A 19,809-nucleotide genomic window follows, 5' to 3' on the forward strand; every position below is an offset into this window, starting at 1 on the left:
GATGCAGCCCACAACAGCTGGCTAACTCCCTGGTGTACCTATTGCTGCTAGATGAATGGGGGGCATCAGGAGGTAGGAAAAGGGACCAAAACATGCCGTCCTGGCCTGGCCGGGTCGAATATTAAACTGTTGGCCGATTCCAATGTTCACTGCTCTAAAATGCCATGTTACAAAAATATATTTTTTTATTGTAACAATGTACAATTTCGTACCAATATCTGTACTCAACCTTTTGTACGGGGTAAAACGAAGACGAGATGGAGGAAAACAAATGGAAGATAGTAAGAAAAAGATTCATAGATCGTTTCATCTCAATGAAGTTGTGGGAAGCTGTAAGTCACACTAATGAGGTAATAATGCCCGCGGGTGGTGAGAGTGAACCAGCAAACGAACAGAGGATGAAGGAACACCAGAAAACTGAGCGGCTCTGTGAACCACAAACAAAAATAAACGTTGACAGGAAACAATGATGATCGCGCTCACTCGCGCCCTCTCCATATTGCTTACATTACGGGAGAGAAAACAAAAGAGAGTCGAGTGAGTGAATATAAGCACCAGACAAGACCACAAAAAACAGGAAAAATTTTGCCGGTAGTAACAAATGAAACCTCGAGACTCAAGTAGTGAAACGAGTTTTTCCACCTACTGACGTCCATGGTAAGACATTTAAGCACATGACCAGCCAGCACAGTACAGGTAGAGACGCCAGTGAAGCCGGCAGGTCGCTCCCCACACACACAGACCAAAGTGTGGCATCAAAACTTGACTACCAACGATAAAAGGTAAACTTTACTTTTTGAAACCTTCGTGCATACATATTTTCCTTTTTAGTAGCACAATTTTTCCTTTTTAGTGGCTGGTCAGTAGGGCGGTGTGCCAGTGTTAAGAGCATACCTCAAAGTGGATGCTCCTCGCTAGGCTCCCCTGGAGCACGACGTCCACGCTCCGGGGGCCGCCACGACCGCTCGTGGCCTCACCTTAAGAAATTAACTTTTTCCCGGTGTTGGACGACACTGGGCAAGTGGCTCGTGGTCTGCCCGGGTCTCTTGCTTGAACACAACGTATTATATACAAAGTGTTAACCTAACCAGCAACGAATGCACCCATGCCACCCACCTAACCTCTCCTGCCGATGCATAAATAATGGGGATATTTGTGTACCATTACTTTTCATAGTACTTTGTAATTTGTACGTTGAAGACCATAACGAACGGAATGAGACGTAATAGTTGAGAGGAGAGGTTGTAATGTTATTGGTGCTTGCATCCTGCAACACAGCCTTGATGTGGTAGACGTACAAGCATCTTGAACCACAGATGGTATGTGGTAGACGTGCCTGCGTCCTGTACCACAGGTATTATTAAGTAGACGTCCCTGCGACCTGTACCACAGGTGTTATGAGGTAGACGTGCCTGCGTCCTGTACCACAGGTGTTATGAGGTAGACGTGCCTGCGTCCTGTACCACAGGTGTTATGAGGTAGATGTGCCTGCGACCTGTACCACAGGTGTTATGAGGTAGACGTGTCCGCGTCCTGTACCACAGGTGTTATGAGGTAGATGTGCCTGCGACCTGTACCACAGATGTTATGAGGTAGACGTGCCTGCGACCTGTACCACAGGTGTTATGAGGTAGACGTGCCTGCGACCTGTACAACAGGTGTTATGAGGTAGATGTGCCTGCGTCCTGTACCACAGGTGTTATGAGGTAGACGTGCCTGCGTCCTGATGCCACAATCTGTGATGAATTAATGAATTTCACCTGATTATTACTCACACTACATACGATAATTTTCTTAAATATCTCTGATTATTTTATATTACCTGACTCATATAAATGATTCCACAGGTGAAGGATGATGACTGGCTGGGTGACCTTCCTGGCGTGGGTGGTTGTGTTGCTGCTCTGTGGCGCTCCCTCACCGGCTCTGTCTGGTAGCTACCCTAATGCATCTGTCCTCTTATATGTTGCCGTAATATAGCAACAAAAGTTATAACCATACGATATACATCTGTTTTCAAATCTTACAAAAATTGCTATTGTAATATTGGTAAATGTAGATTTATATTAGCTTTCCACCGTAACCTTCTCTATAACACTGATGTTAACACTGATGTCTTCTGCTCCCAGACGAGCCGCAGGAGACCACAGGTGATCGCAATTGTCATCTCTTTTTCTCTCTCTTCCTTACAGAGAGCGTCTGGCGGCCGGGTGTTCCTGGAGGCGGCGCCAGGCTGGCCAGAGAGGCCCCGTTCCGTCCTGTTAGTTTAGCTATAGGTGGAATTAATGCCGTCATACCGAGCACGGTAATATTGCAGTGTCTTTCTTGTAGACATATATTATTGACCATGATACAAGGGGGAGGGGGTTAGCCCAATGTTTCTAGCACGAATCTTTTCTATGCTTTTAATGTTCTTCACTCCAGAAGGAAGTTAAAAAATAAACTCTCCAAAGTTCCTTTTACAATCTTATACTGTTTGCCGCTATACAGGAGAGTGAATGATGGACTGTAAGGAAAACACAAATGATGCTAGGTTAAAAATTTATTGCAATATCGCCTATGAAATTAATGTTATTATTGTTATCATCTCCATGCACTGTTAGTATGTTTAAGGATTTGATCTTTTCATGTGTGTTTATTTTCTTTCCAGGGAGCGGCATTTACTTCTTCGTCTGGCAGTAATACCGTTTTGAGACCTCGAATCAGATATGCGCAATCCTGGCGATTATATAGACAATGGTACAGGGGCTAACTTCACTTCACCTGGCTGATGGCGTCACCTGGCTGATGACGTCACCTGGCTGATGGCGTCACCTGGCTAATGGCGTCACCTGGCTGAGGGCATCACCTGGCTGATGGCGTCACCTTCCTGAGGGCATCACCTGGCTAATGACATATACTCAACACTTGCGGAGTTCAGAACAAGCAAAACTCCTCCAACAGTGCATTTTCTATATATATAAATAAAACATAATAAAACGATACATTTCCCGTTTCTTTATTTGTGGTGAAGGTGGACCTGCCGGAGGGCGCCGCTGTTAGGCCAGTGTACTGTTGTTAGGCCAGAGTACTGTTGATAGGCCAGAGTACTGTTGATAGGCCAGAGTACTGTTGTTAGGCCAGAGTACTGTTGTTAGGCCAGAGTACTGTTGATAGGCCAGAGTACTGTTGATAGGCCAGAGTACTGTTGTTAGGCCAGAGTACTGTTGTTAGGCCAGAGTACTGTTGATAGGCCAGAGTACTGTTGATAGGCCAGAGTACTGTTGTTAGGCCAGAGTACTGTTGATAGGCCAGAGTACTGTTGATAGCCCAGAGTACTGTTGTTAGGCCAGAGTACTATTGATAGGCCAGAGTACTGTTGTTAGGCCAGAGTACTGTTGTTAGGCCTGAGTACTGTTGATAGCCCAGAGTACTGTTGTTAGGCCAGAGTACTGTTGTTAGGCCAGAGTACTGTTGATAGGCAAGAGTACTGTTGTTAGGCCAGAGTACTGTTGATAGGCCAGAGTACTGCTGATAGCCCAGAGTACTGTATCTAGTACACATGGCAACTATGAATTGTCCCCACCGTCTCATAAGCGTCAAATTTTAAGTGGTTTTGTCGAACCAAAAGCTATAGACGACAGGGTCAAACGTCCACCACGGAGGATCAATATTATGGAACTTATACTTTCATAAAGCACTTGGAATATGACGCTGTGATCTATAGCGTATATATTGACGTACGTTAAGTGTGAGGACAGGAGTCTTTATCACACGTGTGTCTATATCAAGAGACAAGAGGCACTGAACTACAGGCCAGTGTCCTTAACTTGTATACCATGCAAGGTGATAGAGAAGATTGTGAGAAAAACCTAGTAACACATCTGGAGAGAAGAGTCTTCGTGACAACCCATCAACATGGGTTCAGGGAGGGTAAATCTTGCCTTACAGGCTTGATAGAATTCTACGATCAGGTGACAAAGATTAAGCAAGAAAGAGAAGGATGGGCGGACTGCATTTTTTTGGAATGTCTGAAAGCCTTTGACACAGTACCCCATAAAAGGTTGATGCATAAGCTGGAGAAACAGGCAGGAGTAACTGGTAGGGCGCTCCAGTGGATAAGGGAGTACCTAAGCAATAGGAAGCAGAGAGTTACAGTGAGGGGTGAGACCTCAGAATGGCGTGAAGTCACCAGTGGAGTCTCACAGGGCTCTGTACTTGGACCTATCCTGTTTCTGATATACGTAAATGATCTCCCAGAGGGTATAGACTCATTCCTCTCAATGTTTGCTGACGACGCCAAAATTGTGAGAAGGATTAAGACAGAGGAGGACAGCTTGAGGCTTCAAGAAGACCTGGACAAGCTGCAGGAATGGTCGAACAAATGGCTCTTAGAATTTAACCCAAGCAAATGTAATGTAATGAAGATAGGGGTAAGAAGCAGGTGACCAGATACAAGGTATCATTTGGGAGATGAAATACTTTAAGAGTCAGAGAGACCTGGGGGTTGATATCACGCCAGACCTGACCCCTGAAGCTAATATCAAGAGGATAACATCAGCAGCATATGCCAGGTTGGCTAACATAAGAACGGCCTTTAGAAACTTGTGTAAGGAATCTTTCAGAACATTATATGCCACATATGTCAGACCAATCCTGGAGTATGCGGCTCCACCATGGAGTCCATAGCTAGTCAAGCATAAGACTAAACTGGAAAAGGTTCAAAGGTTTGCCACCAGATTAGTACCCGAGCAGAGAGGTATGAGCTACGAGGAGAGATTACGGGAATTAAACCTCACTTCGTTGGAAGACAGAAGAGTTAGGGGGGACATGATCACCACATTCAAGATTCTCAAGGGAATTGACAGGGTTGATAAAGACAGGCTATTTAACAAAAGGGGCACACGCACTAGGGGACACATGTGGAAACTGAGTGCCCAAATGAGCCACAGAGATATTAGAAAGAACTTTTTTAGCGTCAGAGTGGTTGACAAATGGAATGCATTAGGAAGTGATGTGGTGGAGGCTGACTCCATACACAGTTTCAAGTGTAGATATGATAGAGCCCAATAGGCTCAGGAACCTGTACAACTGTTGATTGACGGTTGAGAGGCGGGACCAAAGAGCCAGAGCTCAACCCCCGCAAGCACAACTAGGTGAGTAACTAGGTGAGTACACGCCTCAATAACTTGATGATGTTCATTAAGAACCTTCTGGTGTTCATTGATGACCTGGTGGTGTTCAGTGATGACCTGGTGGTGTTCAGTGATGACCTGGTGGTGTTCAGTGATGACCTGGTGGTGTTCAGTGATGACCTGGTGGTGTTCAGTGATGACCTGGTGGTGTTCAGTGATGACCTGGTGGTGTTCAGTGATGACCTGGTGGTGTTCAGTGATGACCTGGTGGTGTTCAGTGATGACCTGGTGGTGTTCAGTGATGACCTGGTGGTGTTCAGTGATGACCTGGTGGTGTTCAGTGACGACTTGGTGGTGTTCAGTGATGACCTGGTGGTGTTCAGTGTCCTGGTGGTGTTCAGCGACCTGGTGGTGTTCACTGTTTTCAGTGACCTGGAGATGAAAAATATTTTTTTTAGTTACACTCGAAAAGCTCTTGGGACATATAGGCCCCTTAATACCTTACATCCAAAACAAGGTGATGGGAAATTCCCTGAGAAAGAAGATAATAGAATACCGGTGAGACGAACACCAGCGAAGGTTAATGAACAACAAATATTGCCTCACAAACTTTATATAATTCTGTGACTGAGAGACAGAGATCAGACGAGACAAAGATCAGATCTAGACAAGTGATCTCCCAGAAGGAATGTACTATTTCGATGTTTGCTGATGATGCAACAATTATAAAGAGGAAACATATAGTGGAGAAGTATAATAAGCTACACGATGACCTGGAAAAATTTAAAAAACGCGGTCCCTAAAAAGTGGCTACTAGACTTTAACTAAGGCAAGTGTAAATTAATGTTGAGGCAACATGAAACCAGATGCAAAGCATCAAGAATCGAATATAGAAAAATCCTGGAGAGTTGATATGATATCATTAGCTGCACCTGCAAGACTGACCAACATAAAAACTTCCATCAGAAACCAAAATACAGATTGATTTAGGACCCTGCATACCACATACCTGCATACCACATACCTGCATACCACATACACATCACACCAATCAGGTTTGGAGTATGTGGCGAGCGCATGAGGCGGTTATATCGTTAAACACGCACACACTCACAAACTCCAGAGGCATACCGGATAGATAAATCGAAGAGTTGATAGAGATGAATTATGAGAAAATAGAGGAATTAATCTATAACTGTAAAGTCAGAAGAGTTAGGTAAGATATTTTTCCAATAAATGTCTCATTGGCAGTGACGAGGTAGAGACAAGGACAGATACTTGGAATTGATGCTACACAAACACAGGGGACACAGCTCGAAACCAAGTACCCAAATATGAAAGACAAACAATTGAAAGAATTTTTCATTGTCGGAAACAGTAAACAGAAGGAATGGGAAAAAAAGTAAAATAATGTATGCGAAGTCTGTTCACTGCTTCAAATGAATATACGACATGTGAGATGCATGACGAATGAGTTGAATCTTAATGAGTGAACGCACAATTAGGCGAGTACACACACACACACACACACACACACACACACACACACACACACACACACACACACACACACACACACACACACACACACACACACACACACACACACACACACACACACACACACACACAACATGCTTACAACATACACACAACATACTTTTTGAAACGGACAGAAAGATCTAGGAATTGATATCACACCAAACCTGTCTCCTGAAGCCCACATAAAAAGAATAACGTTTGCGGCATATGCGAGGCTGGCTAACATTAGAACAGCCTTCAGGAACCTGTGTAAGGAATCATTCAGAATCTTGTATACCACATATGTAAGACCAATCCTGGAGTATGCGGCCCCTGAATGGAGCCCGTACCTTGTCAAGCACAAGACGAAGCTGGAAAAAGTTCAGAGGTATGCCACTGGACTAGTCCCAGAATTAAGAGGCATGATTTACGAGGAAAGGCTGCGGGAAATGCACCTTACGACACTGGAAGACAGAAGAGTAAGGGGAGACATGATCACTACCTACAAAATCCTCAGGGGAATTGACAGGGTAGACAGGGATAAACTATTCAACACTTGTGGTACGCGAACAAGAGGACACAGGTGGAAACTGAGTACCCAAATGAGCCAAAGAGACGTTAGAAAGATCTTTTTCAGTGTCAGAGTAGTTAAAAGGTGGAATGCATTAGGCAGTGATGTGGTGGAGGCTGACTCCATACACAGTTTCAAATGTAGATATGATAGAGCCCAGTAGGGTCAGGAATCTGTACACCAGTTGATTGACAGTTGAGAGGCAGGACCAAAGAGCCAAAGCTCAACCTCCGAAAGCACAAATAGGTGAGTACACATTTATCAGAAGGAAAACACCTGCTGGGATACCTCTCGCGAAGGCACTATAGAGCTATGTACTCACAACCAGGTGAGTACACAGCTGCAGTGTCTTTGCGAGGAGAATCCCAGCAGGTGTTTCCCTTCTGATAACGTCAACCGTCTTTTAAACCACAGAACCTGAAGGCAGTCAGCGTGGTGACGCAGTTGAACACAGTCAGTGACGCCGAGTGAACAAACGTGAACAAGGTGACTATCATTTATCACGTGCATGAACCTCGCCAGTGCTAGGGCAGAGACCCTCCCCATCAGTCCTAGTAGTACTTACCTTGTCAATAACGCTCAGCAAATGTGATAACCCCCCCCACACACACACACACACACACACAAACACGCTGTATATTGTTTAGTTTTAGGCAACTTGGTTCCCGGTAAAGACAAGTTGTCCACTCACAGTTTACCTGTGGTTGATTTCGAGTGTTTCAAGTTTGGGCAGCCCCCCATCGCTTCCCTGGTGATGGTCTGATTGGTGAGGATGATTATCTCAGTATCCCGGAGGTCCAGATAGCTATCACAGCCTGGCTGATGTAGTAAATCTAGAATTAAGGTATTAAATTCTCTCTTAATAAAAGCATCAGTCTTTGTTACATAAATATGTGTTATGTTTGCTGGCTGGTGACAGCAGAGTCGAGGACCTCCGACGTCTACACTGTTCTCTAACAGCGCTCAATATGGCTCCCAGACATTTTACTGGATTTATTTTGTTATATCTTTATTATCTCTCAATCCACCATGTTGTGATTTTATTGAACAGGGAAGGAGGCTGACCTGCAAATATTTTTGTGCAAATTACGAAACAAATCGTCTCGGTTCCAAAGAAGTAAGTCCCCAGGAGAAGTAGGTTCCCAGCCGGACACTCGGCGTCAAGGATGGACTATGAGTCCCCTCACCAGGAGACGTAACCTCACACGGAAGTTCACGGACCACGTGTGACGCGCACGTGTGACGCGCACGTGTGACACGTACGTGTGACGAGGTCATCTGGTTGCTGGTGTGTGTGTGTTCACTCCAATCAGTTGTGCTTGCGGGGGTTGAGCTTTAACTCTTTAGTCCCGCCTCATCAACCGGCAATCTACTGGTGTACAGATTCCTGAGCTTCATATCTATATTTCAAACTGCATATGGAGTCGGCCTCCACTTCATCATTTCGTAGTGCATTCTATTTACTAACTACGCTGACGCTGAAAATGCTTTCTAATGTCTCCATGGCTCATTTGGGTACTCACCTTCCCCTTGTGCGTGTACCACCCGTGTTATTTCATCCTTGTCTACCCTGTCAATTCCCCTGAGGATTTTATGTGTAGTGATCATGTCCCCCGAGCTCTTCTGTCTTCCAGCGATGTGAGGTGCAATTCATGCATCCTTTCCTGTGTGTGTGTGTATTCACCTAGTTGTATTCACCTAGTTGTTGTTGCGGGGGTTGAGCTCTGCTCTTTCGGCCCGCCTCTCAACTGTCAATTAGTCAACTGTAACTAACTACTAACTAACTAATTAATGTTTTTTTCGCACGCACGCACACACACACACACACACACATACACACACACACACACACACACACACACACACACACACACACACACACACACACACACACACACACACACACACAAACACACACATTCACACAAGAACCAGCTCCGTAACAGCTGTCTAACTCCCAGGTACCTATTTACCGCTAGGAGCATCAGGATGAAAGAAACTTTTCCCATTTGTTTCTGCCTGGTCCGGGAATCGAACCCGGGCCACAGAATAACGAGTCCTGCATGCGTTCCGATCCCCCTACCAGACCCCCCCCCCCTTCCCCTCCCCCTAACATTACATTCCATTTTTACGTTACGTCTTAACAGAACGTAACGTAGCGTACCTAACTTAATCTAACGTACCTCTTAACATAACGTTTTACTACCTTCCTCCTATGTTTTAGGAGGTTACGTCTCCTGGTGAGGGGAGTCATAGTCCATCCTTGATGATGTCGTGTGTGTGTGTGTGTGTGTGTGTGTGTGTGTGTGTGTGTGTGTGTGTGTGTGTGTGTTATATTCATATAACTTTCGGTGTTAATTTTCCAGGACAGAGTGTGATGGCTGCCTACCTGACCTTTCTGATGGTGGTGGTGGTGGCTCTCTGCTGGACCCTCTCACCCGTTCACGCCGGTGGGTACCCCACATGTGCCACGCTTGATATATTTATGTGTAATAAGGTTTCAAAAATTTACAACAACAACAAAAACACTTGGGCTGCAGAATGTAAATTGTGATGTATAATCGAGTCATAACAGCTTGTTCCCTCGTAACTCGATAGTAATTGGAGGACATCGTTGTAAACTGATAGGCGAGGTGGTGTTCCAGCGGGAGCTGTTCTAGGGTAAGGTTTAGGATTACCTATGGAAAGGAAAAGAGCTAATCCTTTCAACAAGAGTTAAAATGTATCTACGCCTGTGCCATTTATCTGTATTTTTTTTTACAAAATATCAATTTACAATTTACAACTATCAAATGACAGTTGGCTTCGTTACCGACACATAATCGGAGGGGACCCGGGTTCTAACTGTTAGGTGGGGAATGTTGGCATCATCTTTGTCTGTCATCCGTCACAGAGAACGTCGGAGGGGTGACTGCTCCAGAGCGTGGCGCCAGCCTCATCACACAACCTCCGCTAGAAAAAAGTAAGAGAAGAATCGCCGGTGGACGCGACGCTTTCAAACCTGCCGTGGTAATGTTAATTCACACTGCCGTCTGTTGCGCCCTCTGTCTAGCTATGCGTTACAGCTTTTATATTTATCTTAAGACCTGAACACATGAACATTCTAACCCATTCTCCCAAAATATCTTTTTTTGTCTTTTGTCCGGAACAGGAAGCCTGTGTAAACATATACTTTAGGCTTTCATCAAGGTCGAACTACTAAACCTACCCAGGATGCAACCCCACAACAGTTGCCTAACTCCAGTGTACCTATGTAGTGTTAAGTGAACAGAGGCATTGAATGAAATAAAACGTGGCAGATTTAAGTCACTGGAGAGTCACTTATAAAGCTGTGGTAAGGATAAATTGCAAATAGGCACTTATAAAGGGGCAGATAGTGGCCTAAGAAAGGGGGATAATATTAAAGGTAGTCACTTAATAAGAGGAGGTAATTATAACAATAATAATATTTTATGCAAGAAAATATACAGAAGTAGCGATACAGTGCATTAATCAAAAGTTTCATAAACAATGCAGTAAAAACAGCGAGTCAGCAAGAAGTGTGAAAATAAGTCCAACATCTTGTCTAATTCTTCAATAAAGAAAATATGTATTTAGTAATATCATTTATTGTATTAATAGTTCAGAGTGAATAATGTTTTAACGTTTCTTGCAGGGAGCATTACTGAGAGCTTCAGGCAGTATCAGAAACCGACGTCCAACTGTGGTATATGGTCGCAGGCGCTAGCCTCGTCTCACGCAGCCCTGCAATACAGACCCACTTCATACACAGCCCCACCTGCAGGCGATGAGTCACAATAACTTGGCTGAAGTATGATGACCAGACCACACACTAGAAGGTGAAGGGACGACGACGTTTCGGTCCGTCCTGGACCATTCTCAATCCACGTGAGAATGGTCCAGGATTGACCGAAACGTCGTCGTCCCTTCACCTTCTAGTGTGTGGTCTGGCTAATAAACCCACCTCTCACACAACCCCACTTGTCTTAGATTCACCAAACGACCTGCACCTCGTATATACACACACCCACCTTACAAACCAGCCGCACATAGCTGGTGTCGAAGTTAACAAATTAAATTTGATCAGCGTCACTCATCCCATCCATTATGGCTACATTATGTCCATCTCAAGCATTTGATCTACTATCAACTCCAACCTTGGCTGATGGTACATTCTGGTATGTCAGCCTTGAATTGTTTTCATCTCGTATTATGTTGCAGCAAATAATGAGTGTATTTTACTTAGTAAAATGCATCTCATTTTAGTTTCAAATTATTTAGAATAATCATTGATGTTAATAATTCTGTAATGTATTAATCTCTGTCGTTCTTATAAACAATACCTGAGAGTATGTTTGTGTTCCTCACCATGCACTCTCCTTCCTCTGGTGTTGCTGCGAGTTCAGTAATACTCACATGGGGTATGACTAACGTTAAGAAGCACTCTCCCCTCTCCACTGTACATCAGTTGATTGACGGTTGAGAGGCGGGACCAAAGAGCCAGAGCTCAACCCCCGCAAGCACAATTAGGTGAGTACTGTTCCTGTTAATTCATCAGTAAGTTTATCAAAAGTCATGTTAATTTAAGAAGGTAACCATACAAACTTTAGCATATAAAATTGTATATGAATTTCACATTTATTGTGTCATCGACAATAATGTTAATGGTATTTCTGCAGTTTTGTTGACTAAAGCTGACGCTAAGTATGATGATAGTAACGAGGTGATTCTTGCTTTAAATTTAAATCCCATTTATGATTTCAACTACAAGATTAGTCCAGTTCATCCTCAGAAGCGATGCCCTTCGACTTGGACTGGTCAGTAGAGAGACACTTTCCCTTCTTGCATGATCGGGGTTCGATTCCCGATGGTTCCAAGTTGTAGGGCACCGAACCTCACTCCATCCTCATTTGCTACTTCCTTGTCTTCATATTCCTTACACATGCTATATATATATATATATATATAGCCATACTGGCTTACCACTTTTACCTATTAGTCACCTTACCTCGTGTGGCGCCTCATTAACTTCCTTTTCTTTCCTGTCCTTAATAATTACTCAGTAAAACAGCTTTATAAGCATATAGTAACAAGCTTGGCAGCAGGATGCTGCTTCTGGAAACTTTCCTTTTTAAGACTGTTCATAACCCAGTCGACAGGGCTACTGCCTCACACACACGTGGGGTCCTCACACTCGCGTGGGGTCCTCACACACGCGTGGGGTCCTCACACACGCGTAGGGTCCTCACGGTCCTCCCGAGACCCATGCAATCCAGGTGTATGGAATATAATTACAATATTATTCACTTGAGCAGGGGTAGGCTTTACCATGATTATCTCTGAGAGAAACACGTACAAATTTAGTCGTAAGATTTACACTGATGTTATGAGGAGATAATATGAGAGGCTACCGAGGTTAATTAGAACGTGAGAATGGCATGACTCGACTGGCCCATGTCTGCCTCAGCCTGACTCCAGCTGGCTTATGTCTGCCTCAACCTGACTCCAACCGGCTCATGTCTGCCTCAGCCTGACTCCAGCCGGCTCATGTCTGCCTCACCCTGACCCCCAGCCGGCTTATGTCTGCCTCAACCTATGTACAAGGGTAAATAATGTCTCAGGATTTCATTAATATATAACAAAGATTGTTAAACATTTACAATAGAATTAGTAAAACTAATCGGCAATTAATAAGTTTATTCATGTAGCCAATGGCGGTAAATGCAACGTTTGCATTTACAACCAATTGCTACCTATGTTTAAAAGCTCGAAATTACACGAAGTTAACAAACCTGAGACCACACACGGAACAAGCTGCACAATAGTCTCCTGAAGGTGCATGAGACTAACACCTTCACACGTTATTGCACTATGTCAGTGAAAGGAATCCTTCACTCTCAGCACAACTGTATTATCCTCGATACTTGGTTGAGTGACAACAACTGTATTATTCCTGCAACTGCAGAGGACTGGTAGTGTCATCATTATCACATATGAAAGTGACAGTTGTACCGAGAACACAAGCAAAGACTGGCAGTATGACCCGCAGTAGACCCGCAGTACACCCACCCGCGAGCTACACCTGCAGTACACCCACCCGCGAGCTACACCCGCAGTACACCCACCCGCGAGCTACACCCGCAGTACACCCACCTGTGAGCTACACCATTAAGAACACCACGAAGGGGCCGCCACCTCAGCTTCAGCGCGAAGCGAGGTGTTAGCCGTAGTAGTCATAGTCGTAGTTGTTGGAAGTGAAGCGTTGGGGACCAAACACGATTGGTGGCCCGGAGCCTCCCGAGGAACCTGATATCAACGCTCCCTGCGAAGAAAAATTAATTACAATAATCAATAATAATCAGCTTTGTCGGCGATAGGAAGCGTTTATATATATATATATATATATATATATATATATATATATATATATATATATATATATATATATATATATATATATATATACATATATATATATATAATGGAATAATAGCTGACAGACTTCAAAGTAACTCTAGTGACGTGTAAAAATTATGTATATAAATAATATTAATAATAAAAGCAATAAAAGTGTTGTATTTTTAGTTCACATGCAACACTGCTGCTCTTCAGGAGCACCCCGATGTCACAACAAGGAAGGTTATCTTACCGTGCTCGGGTTGTTGGCATTTTGCCCGCCTACAAATAAGGCTTCGAAATTTCCTCCTCCTCCTGAAGCGGGCGATTGCGGCCTCCTCTGCCCTCCTGCAGAAGGTTGTGGGTGCCTCCGCTGCCCTCCTGCAGAAGGTTGCGGGTGCCTCCGCTGCCCTCCTGCAGAAGGTTGCGGGTGCCTTCGCTGCCCTCCTGCAGAAGGTTGCGGGCGCCTCCTCTGCCCTCCTGCAGATGGTGGCGTCTGCTTAGAGTGCGGGGGACGCCTGACATGACCTCCTGGAGAGTGCGTTGGTCGCCTTGCATGCCCTACAGTCCTGTGATGCCCAGGCTGTCTGCTCTCTGTGGGACGACAGTCGAAATAAGAGACCAGCACTTTTCTATGCGGCGACTGTAAGGATTTTGTTGATGCCAGTAATATAGACTAATGCAATACATTGTATTTAATAATTAGTGCATGTGTCGGAACAAAAGTTCCAAGTAGCACGGGCAATGGTGAACCCGTAGTGGACTTATTCACATATTATTATGATTCATTAATTATTACATAAAGTGAGTACCCACGCGAGAGAGCAGGTGAGGGCGTCCAGCAGAGCACCAGCAGCAGCACCAGCGGCGTCAAGCAGGACAGGTAGCCTGCCATCACAGCCCCTGCCACCTGGGAGACAACAGAACATGATCAAGGTTACTGTGTTGGGACCCATATGTTAGGGGGGTATATAACGAGGCAACAGGACCACCAATGTCACCCAACATATGGAAATCAAATCAATGACCATACGCAAATAATTAAGATGCGAGAAAGCACAGATCATGTTAATAGTTTGAAAAAGAGCGAAGCAAGACTGAGTGAAACTTGATCTTCAATCCATGATGGGAGAGCAAGAGAGAGAGAGAGAGAGAGAGATAGAGAGAGAGAGAGAGAGAGAGAGAGAGAGAGAGAGAGAGAGAGAGAGAGAGAGAGAGAGAGAGAGAGAGAGAGAGAGAGAGAGAGAGAGAGAGAGAGAGAGAGAGAGAGAGAGAGAGAGAGGATCAGGAGCTAGAAGTTAAAACAGGTATTAGTAGTGTAATTCCTCCTTTCCGGTGATAACGAGGCCAACAGTGAGATAGTTCTCGCGTGGCAAGAGGACCGTGAACGTTACCCAAGGCCAAACCTGCGCACTAGTAGTGCTTTGGCGTTGGCCTGTCAACCTCTGCTGTGTTATTAAGGCCGTAAAACTAGCTATTAACTATCCAGCAAATATGCTTTTATCCTGCACATTGTCCAGGAATAAAGTAAACTATCAGTGTATTTACACCAATAATAGGAATACACTTTTCAGTGTTGATATCTCATATATGAGCGTGGCAATAAGACAAGTTAGATGAGTAGCACCCACACTCCCCCACATCCTGAGAATTCACATCGAAGTATACCCCCCCCCCCTCCCTTCCTCAGCCCGGATTTCCGGTTTCCTTACCATGGGCCCCTTCCGCCTCCTGACCCCTCTACCATGGGCCCCTTCCGCCTCCTGACCCCTCTACCATGGGCCCCTTCCGCCTCCTGACCCCTCTACAATGGGCCTCTTCCATTTCCTCATTCCCTACCACGATACCTCCCCCCCCCCTCTAGAAGTCTCCGACACTCACTTAAGTCTACTCAATTTTGAGTGAGTCTTAAGTATCTGAGCCTACTCGGATGCTGAGCCAAGTCTCCTGCTCTTCAGACCAGACATTTACTGCTCTGAACACAACAACCACACACACTATCCCGTTCCCCCTCCAGAACCTATCCTTCCCTCTGCTTAATGCATCCTCAACACCATCTACTTAATCCTCCCTTCCCCCTCCCCACGACTTTTGATACTCCACCCCCTGCCAACTCTCCAGTTCCCCCTACCCAAATAGTTACAACCCATCTCTCTGGGTTTCCCCTTCAACTACACATCTAGTATCCCATTTTCTACAGCTCAATCACCCAGAAATTGACCATAACTGTGTTAGATATGGGAGGAAGGGCTCGACATGGGGTACAAGGCTGTGGGGAATGGAATATGGGGAAAAGACGGAATTTGGGCAGAATGGGGCGGTGGAGGATGGAGGGGAAGGGAGTTGGAGCACTCTGTGAGGGAAATTAATAGGCTAATGCAATCTCGTAATTCAGATTTATAAACTCCTACGACAAACCCAGGACGGTGGGGGGTGGGGGGGGAGGCACAAGACTGAACGACTAATGAGGGATCCAAAAGCTGGAACTTAACACATTCATGTAGAGTTGCAATAAGTATTTATGAACACACTTTCTATTCTCTCCTTCACATCCACCATAAATTGGATGGTTAAAAGGTTCTGCCGTTTTTCAAACATTTATATCTGAAAATGGCGTGTGTTATCAGCACCGCCCTGACTTACCTTCTCTATGGCTGGCCTCTAGCAAGTGTTGTCTGTCCCTACGAAGCTCGAGTCAGTCTACTGGATACTACGAGCGTCGCCGCTCTCACTGGCTCTCTCCAGCGTTCACACCCTTATATACGGACGAGGTTGATGGTACGTTTCGTGACGAGTATCAAAACTTCCTTATCGCGGGAAGTGACTTACGTTTATTTTCCTAAGAATTGTCAATCATAATCTACCAGGTTGTGCTCGGCTGTCTATACCAACCTGGCACATTCTGGCGGGCTTAACCTTCCTTCCTTCACACAAACACCGGCTTTAATACACTTAACTTTGATCACTACTTTAAGGTATTTTAAGATTTCCTGCTCCCGTCTTCTCGTTACACTCTACACGGCTGTGTGCTCATCCTCTTCCTCTTCGTCTTTTTGGAGATTGTAAAATATGCGTTTTTAACTTTTCTCTTTATAAAGGAGTGGAACTTCAATATGACTTGGGAAAGTCTGAAAGTTACGCAAGGCCTATTTGGGGAAGGAAATTTTTATACACTTCTTTTAGAACCTCGTCTTCTCTCTCTCATTTATTACTCATTTATAAAGAAGGTTTGTAAGTAATAAAGAAGGTTTGTAATTTCTTTCGTTTTATGAGTTAAAGTGACTTTATGTCCATTCTATGGATTGGAGACCAAAACTGATGAGCTGCATAATCTAAATGGTATTAACAAGGCCAAGAAACGACTATGGAATATTAGTAGACTAGTTATTGCTAACGATTCTAGAAATCAGTCCAGTATCCTATTTGCCTTATTTTGTACACTTATGCACTTATATTTTTGCCCATGTTCTCTGCTTATCATGAATCAGATCTTTCTCATATTCACACTTTGCAACATGAATATTGTTCAGCTGATATCTCGTAACCGTTAATATTACTTAAACTCAGATCACTACACATTTCAGCTTAAAACAGCAAATATTTCATTCATTTTGAAAGTTGTCTAGATCATCTTGTAGCATTGTTTTTAGTTTTACTGAATTTATTTCTCGCCCAATTTTTCTTTCATCTTCAAATATACCTTTGCTGCTGTTTAATCCTGTATAAATGATTTTTAAATAACAAAAAATGTTCAAAGGGAAAAACAGATGTCAGAAATGTCAGGCTTCATTAATTACGTCTTCAGTAGTAGTGCATTAGATTAAGACGTTAAATTTAACTCGAGACACAATTTTATGTGATAAAATATTAAATTAAATACAAGAGTAAAGAGAGTAATTGCAATAAACAACTAATGGTTCTACTGGCAGGCCTGGCGCTTGACCCTGCAGGCACATTTAGGCAGGCACATGCTAAATCACAGTTCATCGTGGGTTCGATCCCTGCAGCAAGACAGATGCGTTTGACCAATGAGTCCCTATATCTGATGTCTCTGTTCACCTTGCAGTAAACAGGTACCAGGAAGCTGTTGTGGGCTGCATCCTGGGGGATGGTCGGGAGTTGACCCTAGTAGTATCCTGCAGGCTTGAGTCGATGAAATCAACAGAGTCACGAGGTGAACAACACACCGCTCCTGTGCCAGGTAAGTCCACTACGGGCTCACCATAGCCCGTGCTACTTTGGAACTTTTGTTCTAAGTAGCTGAATCTAAAACAACAACAATGAACAACACACCGTGCTTGTCCCCGGCCATGTATTCCTGAATATTATCAACAATATCTGATAACCTGGAAATTATATGAAGACCTTCAGGAACCAAAAACCCATTCTGGGCAAAAAAAACCTACTCTAGGGAAAAAAACAAGGCAAAAAAAGGCAACCCTAGACAGAAACCCACTCTGGGCAAAATAAAAAAAATCGCTCTGGGCAAAACACTTGCCCAACCACTTGAGCTGGACGGTCTCGTTTCAAGCAGGTCGGAGTTCAATCCCCGACCGTCCAAGTGGTTGGGCACCATTCCTTCCCCCCCCCCTCCCCGTCCCATCCCAAATCCTTATCCTGACTCCTTCCCAGTGCTATATAGTCGTAATGGCTTGGCGCTTTCCCCTTGATAATTCCCTCCCTCCTACTTATATACATCTGGGCCAAACAATAACAACCACTCTGGGACATGGCCACACAGACCAGGCCAGACCACTACTGGAGAATATGGCCCCAAGTACACGCATTAAAAGTGAGAAAGTCAGAAAAAGCTAGTTTACGAGACCGGTTCTGAAACAAAGGAATAATCAGACGTTGGGAAAGACAGAAACTCCTGATCGCGCACAACATACAAGAAAATCAGCAGTATATAGAGCCAGGGAGCACGTGGATGGAAATTAGGAGGTAAGTTGAGCAAGAATGATTGGGTGAGTTTCAATTTAATAGTACCAAGCTATTGTGCAATAGTCCCATCTCCCCCGTGCTTCACCAGGACGGGGAGATGGAACACCATCCCTGACCTCTAAACCAGTCCTCTCAAAGACACCTTCGCTTTGCAGCTCATTGAACTGGCTTACCCGTCCCTGTGGCTACGGGCTTTCCTTGTTTCTCCACCATCCTGCCAACCTTCCCTACTCCACCTCTACACGTTCAAATTCTTTGTCGAACCGAGCCTTAAAGTTGTGGATGGAGATGGTCCACAACTTCTTTCAGAGCATTTGACGTGTTAAGTATCCGTACAGGGTACGAGTACTTCCTTATCTTCCTTTGCGGTTTCCAGTATCCACCTGTGTCCTCATCCCTTCTCCTTCTCCTTCTCCTTCTCCTTCTCCTTCTCCTCCTCCTCCTCCTCCTCCTCCATCACTTCCTCTTCCTCTACCGCCATAATTCACACAGCACACAATCAGTTCCAGCAGAAGTGCTTAACTGCCCGCGCTGGGAAACACACAGAGATCAGGGTCCCGGCCGGAACGTCTGCGGTGCAAACTGGATACTCACAACCTGTGTGTCATCTTTTGACTCCATCGTGGGATAGTTGCTGTGGTGGGTGTTGACGTGGGGTAATAACTCTGATAGTTGACACTGTGGGATAGTAGTTGTGATATATATATATATATATATATATATATATATATATATATATATATATATATATATATATATATATATATATATATATATATATATATATATATATATATATATATATATATATATTGTTACGATAATCTCCTTCAAGAGAGATTTGGCCTGCTCTTTCCTATCGTCATGTTACTTCAGTACTGTGGGAACCGACCTGTGAGATTTATATTTATTTAATTTATATGAATTTATATTTACGTTAATTTATATACTTCGATAGCAATTTGTATAATAATGAGTGGACTGTATTTCTGCAATAATCTCATAATCTCACAAATCGATCCTCTACACATTAGGGGGGGTTTATTAAATTAATATATATGCAGCCAATCAAACTACAGTAATAGCTACATACTATTAAACATTGAAGAGGTTCCTTATCTTATAGTACAGCAGGTTAGTCCACCAGGTATAACTAGGGTGTAGACACCAAATTATCCTCTTTGAGGTAGCTTCCATATCACCCAGTAACTGGTGCACAAATCCTTCCTCGTCTTGACCTGTCAAAAGTGCGCTAGCTGTGAA

At 44.1% G+C, this 19,809-nt stretch overlaps 3 long non-coding RNA genes across 5 annotated transcripts; 2 read left to right on the forward strand and 1 right to left on the reverse strand.

Annotated features, from left to right (window-relative positions):
* The first annotated feature begins 650 nt into the window (after positions 1–650).
* On the forward strand, positions 651–2,984 carry LOC138372752 (uncharacterized). The gene is made up of 4 exons (XR_011230932.1): positions 651–782; positions 1,848–1,933; positions 2,193–2,305; positions 2,651–2,984. It is a non-coding gene; the product is annotated as an uncharacterized lncRNA (long non-coding RNA).
* A 2,443-nt stretch (positions 2,985–5,427) lies between these two features.
* On the reverse strand, positions 5,428–16,360 carry LOC123760394 (uncharacterized). Of its 3 annotated transcripts, none has more exons than XR_011230934.1 (5): positions 16,246–16,360; positions 14,419–14,512; positions 13,856–14,196; positions 13,360–13,528; positions 5,428–5,546 (listed from the first exon to the last, which is right to left on the reverse strand). It is a non-coding gene; the product is annotated as an uncharacterized lncRNA (long non-coding RNA). The 3 variants fall into 3 exon arrangements; XR_011230933.1 differs by lacking the exon at positions 5,428–5,546 and adding an exon at positions 10,797–10,950; XR_006773151.2 differs by lacking the exon at positions 5,428–5,546 and having other exon boundaries at positions 12,890–13,528.
* Positions 7,632–11,556, forward strand: LOC138372753 (uncharacterized). Its single transcript, XR_011230935.1, has 4 exons — positions 7,632–7,692; positions 9,573–9,656; positions 10,100–10,215; positions 10,862–11,556. It is a non-coding gene; the product is annotated as an uncharacterized lncRNA (long non-coding RNA).
* Positions 16,361–19,809: the final 3,449 nt, after the last annotated feature.

Source organism: Procambarus clarkii, chromosome 39, assembly GCF_040958095.1.
Source record: "Procambarus clarkii isolate CNS0578487 chromosome 39, FALCON_Pclarkii_2.0, whole genome shotgun sequence".
Taxonomy (NCBI): domain Eukaryota; kingdom Metazoa; phylum Arthropoda; class Malacostraca; order Decapoda; family Cambaridae; genus Procambarus; species Procambarus clarkii.